General features: G+C 59.0%; 1 protein-coding gene and 1 pseudogene across 1 annotated transcript in view; one reads left to right on the top strand and one right to left on the bottom strand.

Annotated features, from left to right (window-relative positions):
- The window catches only part of LOC112481771 (calmodulin-binding transcription activator 1), a 436,830-nt gene that overhangs the window by 363,330 nt on the left and 55,399 nt on the right, over window positions 1-18,101 (top strand). The gene's annotated exons all lie outside the window — the stretch shown is intronic.
- On the bottom strand, window positions 5,168-5,285 carry LOC112481800 (annotated as a pseudogene).

Here is an 18,101-nt window from a genome sequence, read left to right as displayed (position 1 = left end):
ACCATCACCACCATCACCATCACCATCATCACCATCATCGCCATCATCACCATCATCACTGTCATCACCATCACCACCACTGTTGCCACTGCACCATCTAGGTGCAGAGAATGTGCCCTGGATCCCAGTCACTGCAGCCACCATCACCACGTCTCCTCAGTCAGGAAACACTCAGTGAGCAGTCCACTCAGCTAACTGCCCTGCCTAATCCTTCTCGTAATGATGAAGTTTCTAAAATCACGTGCCTATTTCTCTACCTTATTAAAGGCAGTACCTCAGTTAAAAACATTTTTCGCTTTGATAATTAGGGGTCCTGTGAGTCCCCAGGACCACCTTGCTTAAGCTCCTCCAGTGGCGTTGTGTGGACCCTGAGGCTCCCTGTGGGACGGGCTGCCCCTCACTCTGCTCCTGTCCTCTGACCCAATCTTAAAATCATCCAGGAGAGCTTCTTTTCCCTAGCTTCTGGTTTGGATCCTTGATGAGATGTAACCCTCCTTGACAGCTCTCTCATTGTTTGTTTGGGGTCATTTACACTGTAGTATGAATTAGGGCCCTTTTGGAGAGAATTGGATGAACTTAGTGCTTAGGGACCAAGAGGGTGGGGAGAGAAAGAACGGGGAGAGGAAAGCTGGGGGCAAACTCTTGCCAGTCTGCGCATATGCTAAGAGCTAGTCGGGTGTTGGCAGTCACCAGCAGGGGTAGGAATTTGGCTGCGGGTGGCCTGGAAACTGTTGTGACATTAGTTTTTAATTAAGATGTCCCTCACAGAACCAGGCCTATAAGTGTTCAGCAATAATTCACTCCCTTCCCCACCTCCTCTGCCATCCGGAAAGACAAGGAAGTTTGCTAAAGGCAGAAGAGAAATGCAAGGCAAAAATAAAGGGCCTTGGGTTGGCCAAGGTCCAGTCTGATGAGGAACCAAGTCTGAGCTCCAGTTACTTGGGCAGATGCCTCCCTCCCTTCCATCCTCCCTCCCTCCTCTCTCCTTCCTGCCCTCCCGGCCCAGCCCTTCTGGAGAACAAGGCAGCTGGTGTCTGGACTCGTCACTGCCTCGCTTCTGCCCTGAGTTCTGCTAGGAAGCAATGTCTTGATTTTGAGCCGTATTCGTATTTCTAGTTCCAAGGAGTTTCTTACTGGACGGGGCCTTAAATCCTGGCACCGGGCAAGCCCAGTGCAGTGGCTCGCGGGGTTAGCGCCCTGCATGCAGGTGGACGGAAGCCGAAGGGGAAGGATCTGAAGGACCCCACTTACCGGGGACCCCACTCTCCCAGGCCACCAACGCCCTTGGCACTGAGGCACACAGTGGCGTTGACAAAGCACTTTCCCTCAGGCGTGACTACCCCTCCCGTGAGGGCCATTGCTGTTCCCGTTTTAAGGTCAAGGAAACTGAGGCTTTGGAAGGTGCGTGTTTTGTTAGCTGCGGGCTGGGGTCTGCCTTTGACCTTCGCTGCCACGTGGGCAGGCGCTCCGTGGTGTTTCTGGGAAGGGGACATTGGCCCCAGTTGCCCTAACAAAGTCCTGCAGACCAGGGCCCTTGACGCGGGAACGTGTTGTTTCACAGGTCGGAAGCCAGAGCCTGAAATCACGGAGCCGCCGGGTGGGTTCTTTCCAGAACCTCTGAGAGGGGACCCTCCAGGCCTCTCTGGCTCCCGCTGGCTGCCAGCAACCCTTGGCTCCCCTGGCTGGGAGCCGTGCGTCTCTAAGCTCAGCCTCCGTCCGCACGAGGCCTTCTCCCTATGTGTCTCCCCTTCTTAGAAGGACCCCAGGCAGTGGACCTAGGACCTGCCTAACCCAGCATGACCACCCCCAACTTAACCAGTCATTTCTGCAATTAACTTACTTCCAGATAAGGTCACGTTTTAAGGTTCTAGGTGGACATGGATTTTGTGGGGACACTACTTAGCCCAGTACACCAGCTAAGTGACAACATCTGCATTCCTGTGGGGGTGACAGCGCTGGGGGAGAGAAAAGCTAAAGGGAATCACCTTGCGGGGGGCAGGTGCTGCCCGCAGAACAGGTGACCACGTAGTCTCAGTGTCTTCAGTGGATGAGCCACGAGGGCGGTCTCCACACCCAGCCTCAGCTCCTGGGAGCCCCTCCAGGAAGCCTGCAAGCCCAACCAGGCCAGGGGCCTGACTACCTCCAGGGTCCAGAGAAGACTCAGGTGCCCACAGCTGCAGGGCCACCCAGGTAATGACGGGAGAGGACGCAGTGCCATGTGCTGAGCTCTAAGCCTCGGGCTGGGGGCTGCGAGCCAGTCCCCTAAATTTGTGAAACAGGCCTTCAAAGCAGACTTTTCCAGATGTTATTCATTACGGGGAACCAGGGCAGTGTCTGAACAGAACTAGAGAGGACAGGCTGCCCCTGTCCCCTCCGAGGACAGAACCGGGTTCGGGCACCTGGCGAGTGAGCCGTGGCGTTGGGGGACACATGGGCCTCGTTTGCATGGCCCAGGATGTGCGGGGGATGCTCCCAGGCCAGTGGAGTAGAAAAATAAATTACTCGAGGGGCTGACTCGAGCCAGTCATTTTGCCAATGAAGCTCTGATAACTCACGCTGAGCACAGCCCGGATCAATGTGCCTCTATTTTTAACTCCGGGACCCGCAGGGTCATTTTTCTGAAGGGGAGGGCTGTTTACTCAGCTCCCTCTCTGCATGGCTGGCTTCCCAGGCAGCTCTGCCAACCCTCAGCCTTCTTTCCTTTCCCGGGAAGGTCGTTGGACTTGCAGGAGTCGGCAGAGAGAGGCGAGGGTTCAGGTCGGCCGAGATGGGGCCCGAGTTCCAGGCTTCCCCGTGACAGCCAGCGTAGTGGCCAGCTGCCTCTGTCATTTCACAGGCCCCAGACCCACCGGCTCTCGGCTTCCTCAGGCCCTGGGGAAGGGCACGAGTAACTCAGTGACAGTCCCACAGCACAGTGTCGCTGTCTGGGCTGTGGCTGCGAGCCTGTCCCCTGCCTCTGCACACTCGAGCTCTCCCTCCGTCTCCGTGGCCCTGTGGTCTCCTCTGTAAAGCGGGCCCAGTGACTCCGTGTGCTGCTCGCTCCGCGTGCAGGGGCAGCTCATGAAACGACTCGCCCCGGGGGCGCGGCCCCGGCGCTGGCCAAGGGCTGACATCGTTTGGTTATTCTTTGCCAAGCCCCACAGCCCTGGGAGCTGGGATTCAAGCCCAAGGCCACGTGACTCAGTAGCCTCTGCACTTAACTCGTCTCTCCAAGCTGCCCTATCAGCCTCTGGGGATGGACGGATGCCTGCCTGCCTCTAGGCCGAGCAGACAAGGAAGGAGGTGGCTCGGGCCTCGTCCTGGCATCTCAGGCTCCTTCAGGGCTGAATCCCTCCTGCTCGTTTGAGGCAGGATCCGGTTTATAGCATGTGGGTCCAGCATTTGCCAACAGCCCGTCGTGCATAGAGCACTGGGCCAGGCAGAGGGAAACGGGAGCTTGAGGCCTGCGCCTGCCTCTGCCTCTCCCTCTGCCCCTGCCCCTGCCCCTGCCCCTGCCCCTGCCTCTGCCTCTGCCTCTGCCTCTCCTCTGCCCCTGCCCCTGCCCCTGCCTTCCCTCCCACGGCCTCAGTTTCCATCCCAGATGAACAATGGCAAATAGGGTTCATCACTTCTGAGTCTGAGATCTGGCTCAGGGACGCAGTGCCGTGACCGGTGAATAGCGTCTGGCTCTGGTGTTGGCAGGGGACAGTGAGGCGCGCTTGTCATGTGTTTATTATGCCCATTCTCCAGTCTCTGCCTCCCTGGACACCTCAGGGAGGCAGGTGGCAGCGGAGAGCGATCAAGGCCTGACTGCAGGGAGGCTCAGGTTGCAGTACTGGGGGACAGTGAGCACCTTAGGGTGCAGAATGGGGCCCTGTCATGGAGAGTGTTCGGAGCACTAGGGAGCCAGCAACAATCCCCAGGAAGGAGCATGGCACCATGAAGGTCGTATCTGAGGGAGGTCTGTCTGGCAGGGGTCCACCAGAGCACGGAGGAAGGAGCGTGAGGGATAATCAGTTGCGAATATCGGCACTTGCCGATAAGGCTGTGACTCGCCGCCCCGAAAGTGGAGATGGGCCGAGCTTCAGGGGCGCTGAGAGAATGCAGCAGCCCCGAGACCGATCAATGCGAAGAACCCACAAGGCCGGCATCGCGTGTCCCGGCTGCGAGGTCGGAGGCCTGGAGAAGGTCTTCAGATCCCTGTCACCTCTGGCTGTCTAGGCCAGTGGCCCCCCGAGGCGCTCCGGAAGCGCACCTGGTGTGCAGAGCGAGGTGTGCCCACAGGCTCGCAAGTCTTCCGAGTGGTGTTTTTATGTATTTTGAGATTAACCAGCTTGGCGGAGATGCCCTGCCCCCTCCCAGCCTGCCTCCCCAGGAGGGATCAGAACCACCGGCATCTCAGGCATCTCCTTGTCACTGGCGCAAGCCAGGGCGCCCCCTCCTGGTTGGCTGCGGTGCGCAGGCATTCCACCTGCTTTGGCCATTCCCACCACCAGCCCTCCGGGAGGAAAGCCCCAGCCAGACACAAGCCTGCGATTGTGTTTGAAATATGAGATGCGGGTTTTTCTGTTTTTTGTTTTTTTTTTAAATCAGATTTCCTTCCTCACTGGAAATGCTTCTGGTGGTATAAAAATGGACTGATCTTCTGTATACCCACACCAGCCTGCATATTTTTAAAATAGTCTCCTAAGGCCTTGGTCTAAAGCAAAGGTCAGCCAAACTTTTTCTCTAAGGGTCGGATGGTATGTTCTGCCTGACGGTCTCTGCCGTGATGCCTCCTCTCTGTGGCAGGAGAGCCACCGCCGATAATGATTCTGTGCTGGGCTGGCTGTGTTCCAACAAACTTTATTTCCAAAAGCAGATGAGGGGTCGGATCTGGCGTGTGGACTACAGTTTGCCAACCCCTGGTCTCGAGCATCGTTTCCAAAACCGTATTTCGAGGTTATTTACCATCCCACAAAAACAGGGTTCCATGATCAGGTGACTTTGAGGAACACTGGATAAAACAAGCTTGACAGGTTTTCCCAAAAACATGTTAGCATCACACTGAGAACCCCCAAGTGGGGTAACAGGCATGCTTCCCAAAGCCGTCCGACCGTGGAACCTTAGCTTCCAAAAGGGCCTGGCAGCTGCTTTGTTTCCTTCCTACACACGCCTGCTCACAGCTCTGTTTCTCTCTTTTTTAAAACACCTACAGCACCTGGTCTTCCTAGGTGGTCTCCCATCCAAGTACTAACCAGGCCTGACCCTGCTGAGCTTCCGAGATCAGACAGGATCGGGCACTTCAGGGCGGCGTGGGCATAGACTGCTCAGACTTCTCTTGAAATGGTTTAGGAAATATCACTTAGGAAACCTTGGTGGTCACACCCAGCTGCTCTCCAGCTCCCAGCCGGGGGCAAGGACGACGGAGGTGTGGCCTGCCGCAGAGTCCTGTGCGTCAACAACTCTGGGACCCCCATTTCATAAGGAGAATGCCAAGGCCCTGGGTCTCCAAGCGGGATCAAGGACTGAGCCGCATGTGGCCACCTCCCGCGTCCTCGCCCAGTGACCCGCCTCAGCGAGGCTCCTTGCCCCTCACCCAGGGATCCCACAGCCCCTGCTGGGGAAAGGCCAGGGCACCTGCCTTCACGGACAAGGTGCCCAGCATGCAGGGCATGGACCCAAGTTGCTCGTGGTTCCATGGCGACAGATGGCCACGGCCCCATGGAAATGAGGCAAGGAATTCAGAACGTCCCTCATCCCCCAGGTGGGGGCTCTCCCACCTGCACCCCCTACCCCAGGGAGCACAGCCCGCAGGCTTAGCTCAGCCTTCCCACCTTAGTGAGCATGGAGCCTCAGGTTTATAAAAGGAGCTACAGGTAGAAGGGGCTGTCCTCTGCCACCGAGAGGCCAGCTCGAGACCTGAGTGCTGAGGGAGAGTGGCAGCGGCTGAGAATCGAGAGGGGCTTTGCCCAGGGGAAACTGGGCATGTTCTGGGGGCACCTGGGCTGACCTTCAGTCCTCTGACTCCCCAGGACAGGGACAGGGCACCTGACCGGTGAGCGACGTGGTTGCTGTCCCTCGTGCAGCCTGGAGAAGTCAGAGCAGCTTCCAGAAAGGACGCAGGTCCGTGCCGTCACAATACGCCAGTAGTCACGGTGGCGGCCTCGACGGGCCCCGGACGTCAGGATGCGTGCTCTCGGGACCTCACGACGCGGAGGAGGCGCGGTTATCTCCCGACGTTGCCTAGGAGATGAGCGAGGGTAGAGACGTTCAGGGATCCTCCAGGCTCCCACTTGGTGGTGGCAGAGCCAAGATCTCACTTCCGACTGGTTTTACTCCGAAGTCCGTTTTCTTAAATTCCTGGACTCTTTCATCCCCGGCTTGGACGCAGTTCTTGGGGTCCGGGACGTGGCAGTCAGCTCCCGGGCCACTTCTGAGCCAAGCGTGGTTCTGGGAGCTGGGGCTTGCTGGGCCGGAAGAGGCCGTCCGTGCCCTCGGGGGATGAGTCCGAGGGAGGAGACAGAGAGGGTCTGAGGCAGCAGAGGTTCGGGCACGAGTCCGTCTGTTCAGACCGGACGGGGAAGGCTCTGCCGGGGCTGCCTGGGGGCGACATCCGGGCAGGACCTTCGGGGCTTTCAAGTGAGAAAGTGGAGAAGAGAGAGGGGCCTTCCAGACACAGAGCCCCGTGGATACGGGAACCCCAGGGGAGGAAGCAATGTGGGGCAGCGAAGGGGTGCATGGGGGCTGAGCTCCAGCGCGGGGAGCCGTGAAGGGGTCACATGACCAGCGTGCCCCACCTTGGCATGGCAGACACCACAGGAGCCACAGAGACTGGCGGCCCTTTTCCCGTGGGCCAGGTGGCAGACAGAACACCCACATGTGGAGGAGCCTCTAACGAGTGTGGACCCGCCCACGTGGGCGACACAGCTGGCCGCATGTGGGAATCACATGAGCTCCCACGGGACCTCGGAAGGCCCCGGGTGGAGGGCATGTGGGCAGGGGACAGTGTGACCAGATGGAAATCAGGAGAGCAGGGCCTCATGGCGGGGAGGGGGGAGGAAGGCGAAGGGGAGAGGGGGAGGGACGTGGCCGGGGAGCTGGGCTTCGTCTCGTGATTGTTTTCGGTCCCTCGTCATGGACAGACGGCCTCCGAAAGGCCTTCGGACACCGTGCGCCGATGCTAGGCCCGGGCGGTCGGCCCGCCGGCTCGCCCCGGCTTCAAGCAGCTGTGTCGGGGTCTGATGACAGCACCCGTTACTGGTGACGGCAGCGGCTGCCACGCCTGCAGGCCGAAGGTCGCGGCACCTGGCCTGAGGGCCGACCCCATGCCAAGCCTCATGCAAAACCCCTCCTGGGCTTCGTGAGTCTGGGTACCCCGCAACCAGCGTCTCCCAAACCCCATGCCAGTCGCAAGCCTCACACACAGAGGTGCTCAGTGAGACAGTGGGAAATGCCACATCTTGACCGCGGGACCTTGGGAAAGCCACGTAACTGAGCCGAGCCTCGGGTTCCTCATCTATAAAATGTGGATAACAACAGAAGCTACCTCGACGGGCCACTGAGGAAACAGAACGCTGAGCAGTGCTCGGCGCCTCGGGGCCCAGGGTGCCGGGAGCCAGGGGACGTGTGAGGACGGAGCCCTTCGGCCGCGTGTCCAGATGCACGATCGAGGGTGGCGGCGCCCTGGCGGGGCTGGGCCGAGCTGGGGTTCCTGGGTGGCCCAGGGAAGGCAGGCACCCCCTTTCCTCTCCAGAGGGGCCCAGATGGCCCTCACCTGGGTGTTGCTGGTGCCGCTGGTGCCACTGGGTCCTCGGCTCTGCCCCCCTGCCTGCTTGGGGGCTCCTGCTGACGTCCCGCAGGGATGGCTCTCGGAAGCAGCCTCCTTCCTTGGCTCCGCCTGGCCTCGGCCCCGAGCTCGTGAGTTTGGTTGTCATTCTAATGTGGCTCAAACCCCAGCAGCTTCCTCGGCGCTCACGGCTGCCTCCCAGAGCCCGCAGCATTGCTAAGCAGCTGCAGCCGGGTCTCTCACATGGAGAAAATTGAAACATTGATTTATCTATTTGTTTTGCAACTAGCACTAGCGGCTTCATTACTATGTTCCCCGGGGACACCCTCCCACACACTCGAATTGAAAATTAACTCTTTTTACCTAGGAAGGGGCAGCCATGGGGTTTTAATTTGGAGAGTACAGAAACAATGGCCGGGCCAGGCGCCAGCAAACAGGAGGCGAGGCCGCCAAGGCCGGTGCCTGGGAGAGCCGCAGAAGGGGCCACTGGCCCTCCACCAGGCCGTGGGCCAGCCCTTCGGAGGCAGGCCAGGCCAAGCACGGCCACGGCCCCGTGGGGACACCGACCCCGCGTCCCGGGAGAGTCCCCCACCCTCCCTGGACCTCCGCCTCCCTCTCGTCAGCAGCCTGTTGCTGTAAGTTTCCTGGAACCGAAGGAGCTTGCGCCAAACAGCTCGGAGCCAGATTCCAGCTCCGTGCTGGGGGCTTGGAGCAGCTCTTTTAAGCTGTGCCTCAGCTTCCTCATCTGTCACAAGAGGACAGGAATGCGTCCCTCGTGTTTCTCCCGTGGTCGCTGTAGGGTGGCGCGAAGCCGCCTAGCCCGTGACGGTGGACAGTGTGCCAGCAGCCTCCCCTCGGGCCCGTTTGCTCCGTTATCATAAGCCTCCTAGAGAATGGCAGACAGAAGGTTTTGCTTCCGAAACTCTCAGCAATGCGGGGAGCAGGCTCTGATCCCCAGAAAGGAGTGCCTGCTCTGGGAGCCTGCCTCCCGGGAAAGCAGAGACCTCTTTCCACAAGGACGAGGACCTCCCAGAAAGGGGAGCCCACAGGCAGCCGCGCAGAAAAAGAAAGAGCTGGAAGGAGGGAGGGTTGTCCTGTCTATGTGCCCGGAGCTCTCTCTCCATCCTTTCGATGATGCCGCGCTGTAATGGCCTCCCGACCACTCAGCTCCCCTCCCCACCCCGCTCCTGAGGGCCTCACCGCCCTGAACTTCACCGGCCCCCTTGCCCTGCACCCTCAGGTGTGGCCGCGAACGGGTCTTCTGTGATTCTCCCCAGTGGGAACACCTGCGTGGGCTCTGGTTGCGCTGGGTTGGATTCAGCTGCGAGTTGGATACAGGTGGATTCAGAAAACCTAAACTAACAGAGACTCTAAAAGGCTAGCATGGTAGTTTCTCGGTTCCTGTCTTGGCGTCCCACCATGCAGCCATCCAACGTGCATAATAGCCTCTGACGTGGCTGCTCTTACTCCAGCCATCACGTCTGCATCCCATTCACCAAGAAGGAGAGAGGCACACACCCTCCTTTTAAAAAACACTTCCTTTCACTTACACGCCATTAGCCAGAGCTTAGTCACATGGTCATACCTAAGTGCAAAGAAAGCTGGGAAGTGTCATCTTAGTCCAGGCGGCTGTGTGCCCAGGAGAAGGGAAGGGACAGTGGGGACAACCGCAGCCTCTGCCATGGGGTCCGTGGACATGCCCCAGACAGAGCCACCCTCACCCCCGCCCACCCCCTCTTTACTCTGCATCACCTGTCCGTTGGCCCCACCCAGGCCTTGAGCACACGCTCTCTGGAACCTTCTGTGAACTTCAGCGGAGACTCCGAAGGCGGGGCTTCGTCTTTAGCGGGAAGACTGGTCTCTACCGGCTGCTGCCGTCCCTGGCCCGCCCAGTGCCCTGGGGAACAGGAGACTCAGTCCCATGTCATGGGGGAATTGGGGGAGGGGACAGACGCTAACTAGAAGCTCCAGATGAAGGGAGAAGGAAAGGGGTGCTGTCGATAAAATGCAGAGACTAAAACTGAGACTGTCCTGGGGAAGTCAGGAATACGGGGGGCCCTGCGCGGATGTGAAATAAGAAGCCTGAGAATCCCAGAAACGTTGAGGTGCGTGGGGAGGGGCCGGGGGGTGGTCTGCTGCTCTGAGCTCTGGAAAACAGGGCGTCTCTTTTTTTTTGGTTTCAGCCCAAGGAAAGGAAGGTCTTTTTAATGGCTAGAGCTGTTCTCTGGTAGGTGAGGCTGTCCCGGGAGGGGATGAGACCCCCACCACTGGGAGTAAGCAAGCAGAGGCTGAGCTATCACCAGACAGAGATGTGAGAGGGATACAGTAACCTGTCCCACCTTGTGTAATCTGCTCTGAGCACTTCTTCTCGGGGCAAAAGCCAGAGACCGAGGCTTACCAAAGACGCCCGTCCCTGACCCTAACTGCTACCTCACTCGGGGGCTCTGGCCCTGGTCCACGAGGCCCTCCATGCACCCAGACCTCTACCGGGTTCATGAGAAGGTGAAGGGTAATTCAACTCCACACAGCAGATGAGTGTCGAGCCCCTTAGAAGGCACCGCCTCCCAAGGAGTGGGCACAAGTCATCGTCCCCACCCTCAGGATCGATGGTCTGAGGACAGCAATGTCCAGACTGCCTAGTGGCAATGGGGTCAGATGAAGGAGCTGGGCAGCTGCCCAGGGCCCCACACCCCTAGGGGTACTATGGCATCCCTAGAGAGGAGCCAAGATGGACAGCGGGGGTGTCCCCTGCCCTCTGCTGCTGGGGGGGCATCTGAAAAGCATTCTGATAAACCCAGGGCGTGAGGGCCCCAAGGGCCTGCTGGGGGACCCACAGAATCCTTCATTTCTGTATGCAGCAATTGTTTATTTAGTGCTAACTGGGCAACAGACACCCCTCTAGATGCTGGGGGCACAGCGGAGAATAGAACAGGTCTGATTTCTGCCCCTGGGGAATTCACATTCCACGCAAGTACACAGATCAATAGAGAGAGGTCCACACGCCTCATTCGAAACTCCTAAGGCCAGACGTGCTTCAGTTAGTGTTCCTCAACTGTCACAGCTCGTCTAGGGACATTTTTGATTGCCACAGCTTGGAGGGACAGTTACTGGCATCTAGCAGGTAGAGGCCAGGGATGCTATTCAGTATCCTACGATATACAGGACGGCTCCCCGACACACACCGCAGAGTTATCGAGCCCGCGATGCCAGTAGCGCCACGGCTTAGAAGGCTGTTTTGGGTGTTCAGACTCTGCATTTCGGGAACGTAGTTTGGTGCATAAACTGTATATTATGTAATGTCCCCGGCGGGGTGTGGAGTAACATTCCGTAATCAAACGCATTAATATTTCCGCAGCAAAATGTATGAATATTCACACGGAGAGGGACGAACCGAGGCTATAAATAGCCTCACGTCAGTTCAGATCACGTTTTGCCCCCAGATGAGTTATGAGCGAGGTTTTGGTTTCCGGAGCTTTATGGATTTTGGAATTGGATTGTGGGCCTGTACTATAACTCCAGAGAGTGATAAATGCTGTAACAAAACAGAGAGAAGGTGTCGCGCAGGGTCTTAGACAGACTGGCGGAGAAGGCTCCTCTGCAGAGGTGACGTCTAAGCAGAGACCTGAGTGAAGGGGAGGAAATGGGCCATGATATACCTGGGGAAAAGCAACTCCAGCAGAGGGAAGAGCTTGTGCAAAGGCCCTGGGGTCGGAGTGAACGGAGTGTTTGAGGAACGTCCAGTGTGCCTCCAGCAGCCGCGCAAGGAGGAGACACGTGGGCGGCCAGCCCACAGAAGTCACCAGGGGGCAGATGGACTCAGCTGGGGTTTGACAGACTTGGAGTTCCTTTGCAAGCGAGGAAGGAAGCCAGGAAGAGTGTGAACATGGCTTATGCTGGCAGTAGGGTGGAGAGCGAGCTGAGCTGTAGGAGGGTAAGAGCAGATGGCCTCCAGGGACAAAAGGGGGGCTGCCGGAACTCAGAGGCCCCAGTTCATGCATCCTGGGGTGTAAAGGGAAACGGATTGTTACACGGAAGCTCAGACAAGCTGGCAGACACAGCTCATCGGTCCCTAATCCACTGCGATGTCGCTGTCTTACCCGTGTCCAGCTGCCCGGCGGTCCGAGCTGAGCCTTCGGCCTCTGTGTCTCCCACACCCCAGGCAGAGCTCCTCAGAAGTGCTCACCGGAGCAGGCACAGAGCCCAGGCCAGCGATCCTCAGGACATTTGGAAAGGCAGAGGGAGCCAGGGCGGTTCCCGGTGAGGCAGCGGGGTCTGGGGAGGACTCAGACTGAGGACAGAGGCATCTGCAGGAGCAAAGGGGAACGTCGCGGGGGTGGGGGGCTCCCGTTTCCAGCCAGGGCCTCCTCCTGCCACCGCCATCTTTCGTGTCCATCCCCGGGACACCCAGGGCCCTAGCACCATGGCCAGCTCCTTCCCACAGCGGTGTCGCGGGGCTGTGCCACCCGTGGGTGTTGACAGCTTGTGCTGAAGCAGAGCAGATGGTGACCATGGACGTGCTCGGAAGGCGAAACTTCCAGAAATTAAAGCGACGTCCTTGGTTCGAATACCCACGTCCTCCCCTTTATTGGAAAAGGAGCTTGATCTGGACTCAAGTGAAACCCACACTCCCACGTGCCCCAGACTCCAGGCTGGAGTCTACACCCTGGAGCCACAGGAAAACAACCCGGGAGCTTTCAAACAACACCGGCATCGTGGCCGGTCCCCAAGCAGACCCAGGCACGGACAGGGTGTCTTGGTGCCCCGGTGGTTGTGGCAGCAGCCAGGACTGTGAACCCCTGCACCCAGCCCCAGCCCTAAGCGGCCCCTCAGCTGCTGGCCCTGGAGCCTCTGTCCCATGTCAGCTCTGCCCCGGGCTCCTTGGGCAGACGCACCTGAGGAGAGAGCCTTCCCCTCCTGCCACACCTGCTGGTACTGTCTCCTGGGGAGGGCGGGGGGTCCCACTCGATCCTCACACCATCGAGGGTGGGGATGTCATAGTCCCACGACATCACAGAGGAAGCAACACGGGCTCAGCAGGGCTCAGTGCGGTGGCTGGCGGGTGGCTGAGCCAGGGACCAATGCTTTGACGCCCTAGCTGCCTGGTGGACAGACAGAGAACTACAATCGTGACCTGGATGGGGGCTCCCCCATCCTGCTGTTGGGGAGGCGGTTGCATGGATCGGTGGTCTAGATATTTCAGGCTAAGACCAATGGCGTCCCTAACCACCCCCCGCCATTGTAGCCTGCTTTGCCACCCCACACACCCACCACCAGCTCCCAGGAAGAGAGGGACGTATGTGCTGGGAGTGGTTCCTGTCCCCAGGCCACTCCGTCTGCATGCCTTCCCCGCCCCCAGCCATCTCTGTGTGGTGAGAGGGAGGAGGTGTCCCTGACAGGAACAGCGGGGAGGAACCTCAGGTGGGCCCCCTGCCCGCCCCCCAGCCTCGGGGGCCCTCGGAGCCTGCAGCCTGACAGGGCTGCAGCCTGTCCACACCCGGCCTGGCCCCTGCAGGGTCTCTGTTCGGTCCAGCAGTGGCCCAGGGTGGGCTCTGGCCATCTTCCCTTCCAACGCACTGAGCTGGAGGATCCATCTAAACCCACTCACTCAGAGTGGGGGACGCGTCTACCTGCCAGGGAGCTGGCTGCACACACTCAGCTCTAACCGCCCGTGATTTCAGAGCTGAATATCTTTCAGAGTTATTTAAGAGGTTCTTCCCTTTTTTCCCATTTTGATGATATGTTTCTAAATTATACATTAAACGTATCAGGGTGAGTCATACCTCACAGCCTCCACGTGTCAGACCTAATGTGACTTACTCGTCTGCTGCTCCGTGTTTACATGGTTGAGGGGGAAAAGCTCCTTTCACGTCCATTTATCTTCACGCTAAGTGCTGAGAGATGAGAACCTCAGACAGGCACCTGGGCTCCCCGAGCCCTCGGCTTCTGCGGGAACCTCTGCTCCTTCAGCGTGTGCCGGCCAGGTCAGGAGGCCACAGCGGGGTGCTGGCCTGGTGGCTCCCACCCCAGTCCTGCTGCCCCCCCAGGCCCCACAGCTGGCACGGTCCTGCTGGGGGACCCAGGCTCTGCTGGGTTCGTGGGCAGGGGCCTCTGCAGTCTGCAGCCCCCAGCCGTCTGCACAGAAGGCCTGGACTGAGGGCCAGAGCAGGGAACATCCCCCAGGGCCTGAGGAGGCCGAAGGTCGCCTAACATGTACATCATCCAGTGTTTGGAGGTTCGCCTACGCTAGTGGCTCTGTGGGGTGGGCTTACGTAACCCTCACTGCCACCTTCACTACCTGCGTTTTACGGTTGAGGACATGGGCGGGGGGTGGGGCAGCAGTTGGCGAGCTCAGGGCCGCGTGGCAGAGCCAGGGGCTGGGGTTCAAACCCCGGGACTTGGACTTTCAAGCCTAGCGCAGCACATCCAGGGAGCTCTGAGCACCCCGTGGCCAAAACAACCATGCGGGTCACTCCCCGGCAGAGGAACCCCAGAGCCCCCAGGAGCCTTGGCCAGGTGGGCTGCTGCCCCTTCCTGCCGTGACCTGGGCACCCCCAGGCTGGCCACTGGGTGCCGCCTTCATAGCCAGCCCAACAGCCTCCAGGCGGGAGATTTGCCCAAAGGAGAGAGAAGGGGCAAAGCCCGCGTGTGGGCGAACTTGCTCGAGGCACGCCGTCCTCGGTCACGAATCGGGGATTCGTCCCGCCTGGGGTCAGGCACCAGGACAAGTGCCAGGAGCTTATGTTTTCCTGCCACTATCAGGGAAGACAGATCGTGCTTGGATAAGTGCAGCTTAAAATTGAAAACCAAGCAATTTACCTTCAATCGCTTCTCAGAATTTTGTGCAGCCAGAAACAGTTAAGGAGAAATAGACTCCCTTCCCTTTGTAAGTGTTTCCCATTATCGTGCGTTTCCTCCCCGGGGTCGGGCTTAGGCTTGGGGAAGGGTGCTGGCTGTGCCGGCATCTCGCACCCGCCCCCTCAGGCCAAGGAGATCGCCTTTAGGTGCCTCTGCATGAGGGCCGACAGGGTTAAGGGTGCTGGGCCATCGCCCCCATCCTGGCAAAACTGTCCCCCTGCCTTATTTCTGCCTGGTGCCTGTGGGTGGAGCCCGGCCCGGCCTCAGGTGTAGCAGGGAGAAGCTCCGCCCCTCCCACCCTGCGTCCCGCATCCCGCGTCCCGCGCATGTTTATTCATTCAGGCTCCAAAGGGCCAGTAAGTGTTCTCAAGCCAGCCAGCTAGGGCGGTTCTGTCTCGTTTCTGATTAAGGACCGGAGGTTGACTTGGGGATGCTTGGGGACGTGGTGAAGGCACAGACCCTCCGCGAGTGCAGTCCACGTTGGCGGGTTTCTCGGTGGAGAGCCGTCTGCGGGTTGTCTGTGGCTCTGAGGCCAGGCCTCTGACTCTCGGCAGATGATGGTTCTATCCACCCAGCTCCCAAACGTCTGCCTGCCAGCACCTGCGGGGTGCGTGCCGTGAGGCCCGTTCCACCCGCAGGGAGCAAAGCCTCGGGGTTGACAGTAGGAAGCAGGCAAGGCCCCCAAAGTCCTCGCTTCTCTTTTCTTTCCCCAGGGATAATAAGAGGGGTGTTTGCTGAGGTGTAAATGGTTCTCTCCTTGTAAATTTGATATTTCCCTCGAGAGGCTCCTCCGGTCAATGAGGCACGATAAACTGAAGTGATAGTGTCAGCTCAGCTGCCCTGGCCGTGTGGCTGCAGCTCTGGCCCCGTCGTGTTTGATCATCGGCCTCTTCCGTTGCTGCCAGCACCAGGCCGGGCTGTGTGCAGTTGACATCCGCCGCCCTCGGCTCACCGGGCTCCACGGGAGAGCACTGAGCAGGCTCTGGAAACAAGTCCTGAGTTTGGGTCTTCATCCTGGAGGGCTCTACCCTGAACCCCGAGGTCCCCATTAGCCTTGCAGACCATCCTGGGACTCCCGCCTCCCTGGTTTGGGGGTGAGGGGACCTCTGGACCAGAAGCCACCGTCACTGCCCTCACAACCAAGGCACCGCCGATTGCATTCACGCACAGCCGGATCATCAAGCTGTGCTGCTCCCTTGGGTGCCTGGCCTGGCCCATCTTGAGCCTCTTACATGGGAGCGATGGGTTAAGAAGAAGGAATATTCCAAGCAGAAAAAGCAGCATATTCCAAAGGGACAGGGCTGGGGACCAGGCTGAGGCAGCCTGCATGGACCCGGGGACCTCATCCCCATGTCCCCCAATATATGACCAGACCAGTCTGGTTCTCGAGAAGTAAGGGCAGGGAGCTTAGGGACTCTGCACGGCCACCTGGGCTGGCGTCCCTGCACACGGGACCGCGACGTGGAACAGTCTGGCAGTGTCGGGGAGCAGTCAGGATTCCCCGTTCTGGGGCCCATTCCAGTGCTCCCCACCAGGAACGGTCTGGGCGTCAAGGCCACTGGACACGGACTCTCTGAGCTTCTTGCGCGTTTGCACTTCTGCGTGTGCATACAGGAAACTGCACGAAACCTACAGGAAACTGCACGAAACCTGCAGGAAACTGCACGAAACCTGCAGGAAACTGCACGAAACCTACACGAAAAGCCAGATAAATGATTGTAGAGCTCTTGACCCCAACCCAGGACAGGAATAGGAGCGTGAACATGGTCTTGGTCATGCTCTTTCTCCGTAAGGGGAAGAGTAAGCAGGACCCCTCCCCCGACCGGAGCACTCGTGGGCGATCCGGGGGCCACGCGAGCCTCGCTCTCGCCACCGATTCCGTCCCCTTCCCGGCCTCTGAGAGAAAGGACCCCTGGAAGGACCACAGGGTCCAGGAGAGATGCGTTTGTCGCTTTAGACTTGTAGAAAGTGGAGTCGCACAGAAGCCGAATCCCAGGGTCGGAAGGAAGTTCAGATCAATTAAAACAATTTACTTTGCCGCTAATGATTTCAGACCGTTGTAATTTATTGGTAAGTAAAGGACTTCAAATGCGCGTTCCTTCGGCGGCTGCACAGAGAGAATTTTAACAAGTTCTTGGATAAATTAAGTCTGGAATTTGTTAAAAGACCGTTACTGTAAAACATTGAAACAGGCCCTTCGCATCGCTCCAAGGCCTCAAAGTTCCCAGAAACAATTAAAACTTCTAATCAGTTCATTGTTTAAGCAAGTCAAACGGCAAGAAAGGCCTCCCGATAAGAGGTGGGAAACTCGGGTCCCCCGCCGCGTCCACGTCGGAGGGGCCAGTGGCCACCACCCCTCCCCCACTCCCTGCGCCCCCACCCCTCCCCCACGGTCACAGCCGCTTCCCTGCCTTTGGTCGCCAAGCTCCAGCCACGCTGGCTGCAGGCACACAGGGCCGGTGCAGCTACACGGCCTTCTTCAGTTTACCTCTCTCTTGCCGTGAACCCCCTCCCCGGCCCTCCAGCACATTCCCTGGGCTCGGGGCCTGCTGCACCCCAGCCCTTCAGAGAAGAGGGCCCGCTTCCCAACGAACACATGAGGAATATTCCGTGAGTGGCGGGACCGGTGACGACTCCAGACTGCACTCTGAAACCCACGCTGCGGTGACGCCGTCCGCGCCCTCTAACTCTGCGGTGCCACTCCCGATGCCAACAGGGCCAGTGGCTTCTCGCCCAGAGGTGGCCCGGCAGAGGCCTGGGTCCCACGACCACGTGGGGAATGGCGAGCATGCAGCACGCCGGGCGTGTGCAGGGAGGGGACAGCCTGGGGTAGGTCCCACCCTCATCTGCTCATTCATCCTGGTGTGTTTATTAGGGTGTGTGCCAGGCGAAATCTAAAGCCTGCAAACTTGAGTCCAGGGGTCCCTGCTCTCGCCAGCAGGGGGTCCCCAAGGGAGGAAGCAGACAAGGAGCCAATGAGCAAGAAAACGTGAGATGTTGTAAGGTTTGTGATCTTACCGATGTGGGTCAGGAAGTGACTCGCTGGAGAGGTGACACTTGAGCTGTGACAGAAAAAGCAAGCAAGCAAGGGGGACCGGAAGGAGGCGGGCGGCGTGGGCGGCCGGCAGCCAGGGACGACCCAGGGCCCCGGAGGAAGGGCAAGGAGCGTGGCTTCTCCCTGAAGGGCAGGGGAGCCTTTGGGACATTTTAAGCAGGGCGGCCACAGGATCCCATACGTTTTAAAAGCTCCCCCTGGCCGTTATTGTTATTCTTAGAGTTATTATTGACAAGGACAAAACATGTTTGTGAAGAGGCCAGAGTGGGGGCCTGTAGACCAGCCGGAGACCCTGGCAGGGTCCCAGTGATGGGATGGCGACCGAAACAGGGCATAAGCCATGGGGAGGGGGAAAAGGACAAAGGTCCGGGATCAATTTTGAGGTGAGGTTGACGAAACTGACCAATGCTTTGCACGTGAGGTCAAGGCCAAGAGAGGAGCCAG

The sequence above is a fragment of the Pteropus alecto genome, unplaced genomic scaffold (assembly GCF_000325575.1).
Source record: "Pteropus alecto unplaced genomic scaffold, ASM32557v1 scaffold125, whole genome shotgun sequence".
In the NCBI taxonomy this organism is placed as follows: Eukaryota; Metazoa; Chordata; class Mammalia; order Chiroptera; family Pteropodidae; genus Pteropus; species Pteropus alecto.
The sequence above is the reverse complement of the archived record's forward strand: the minus strand, read 5'-3'. Positions and strand labels throughout refer to the sequence as shown.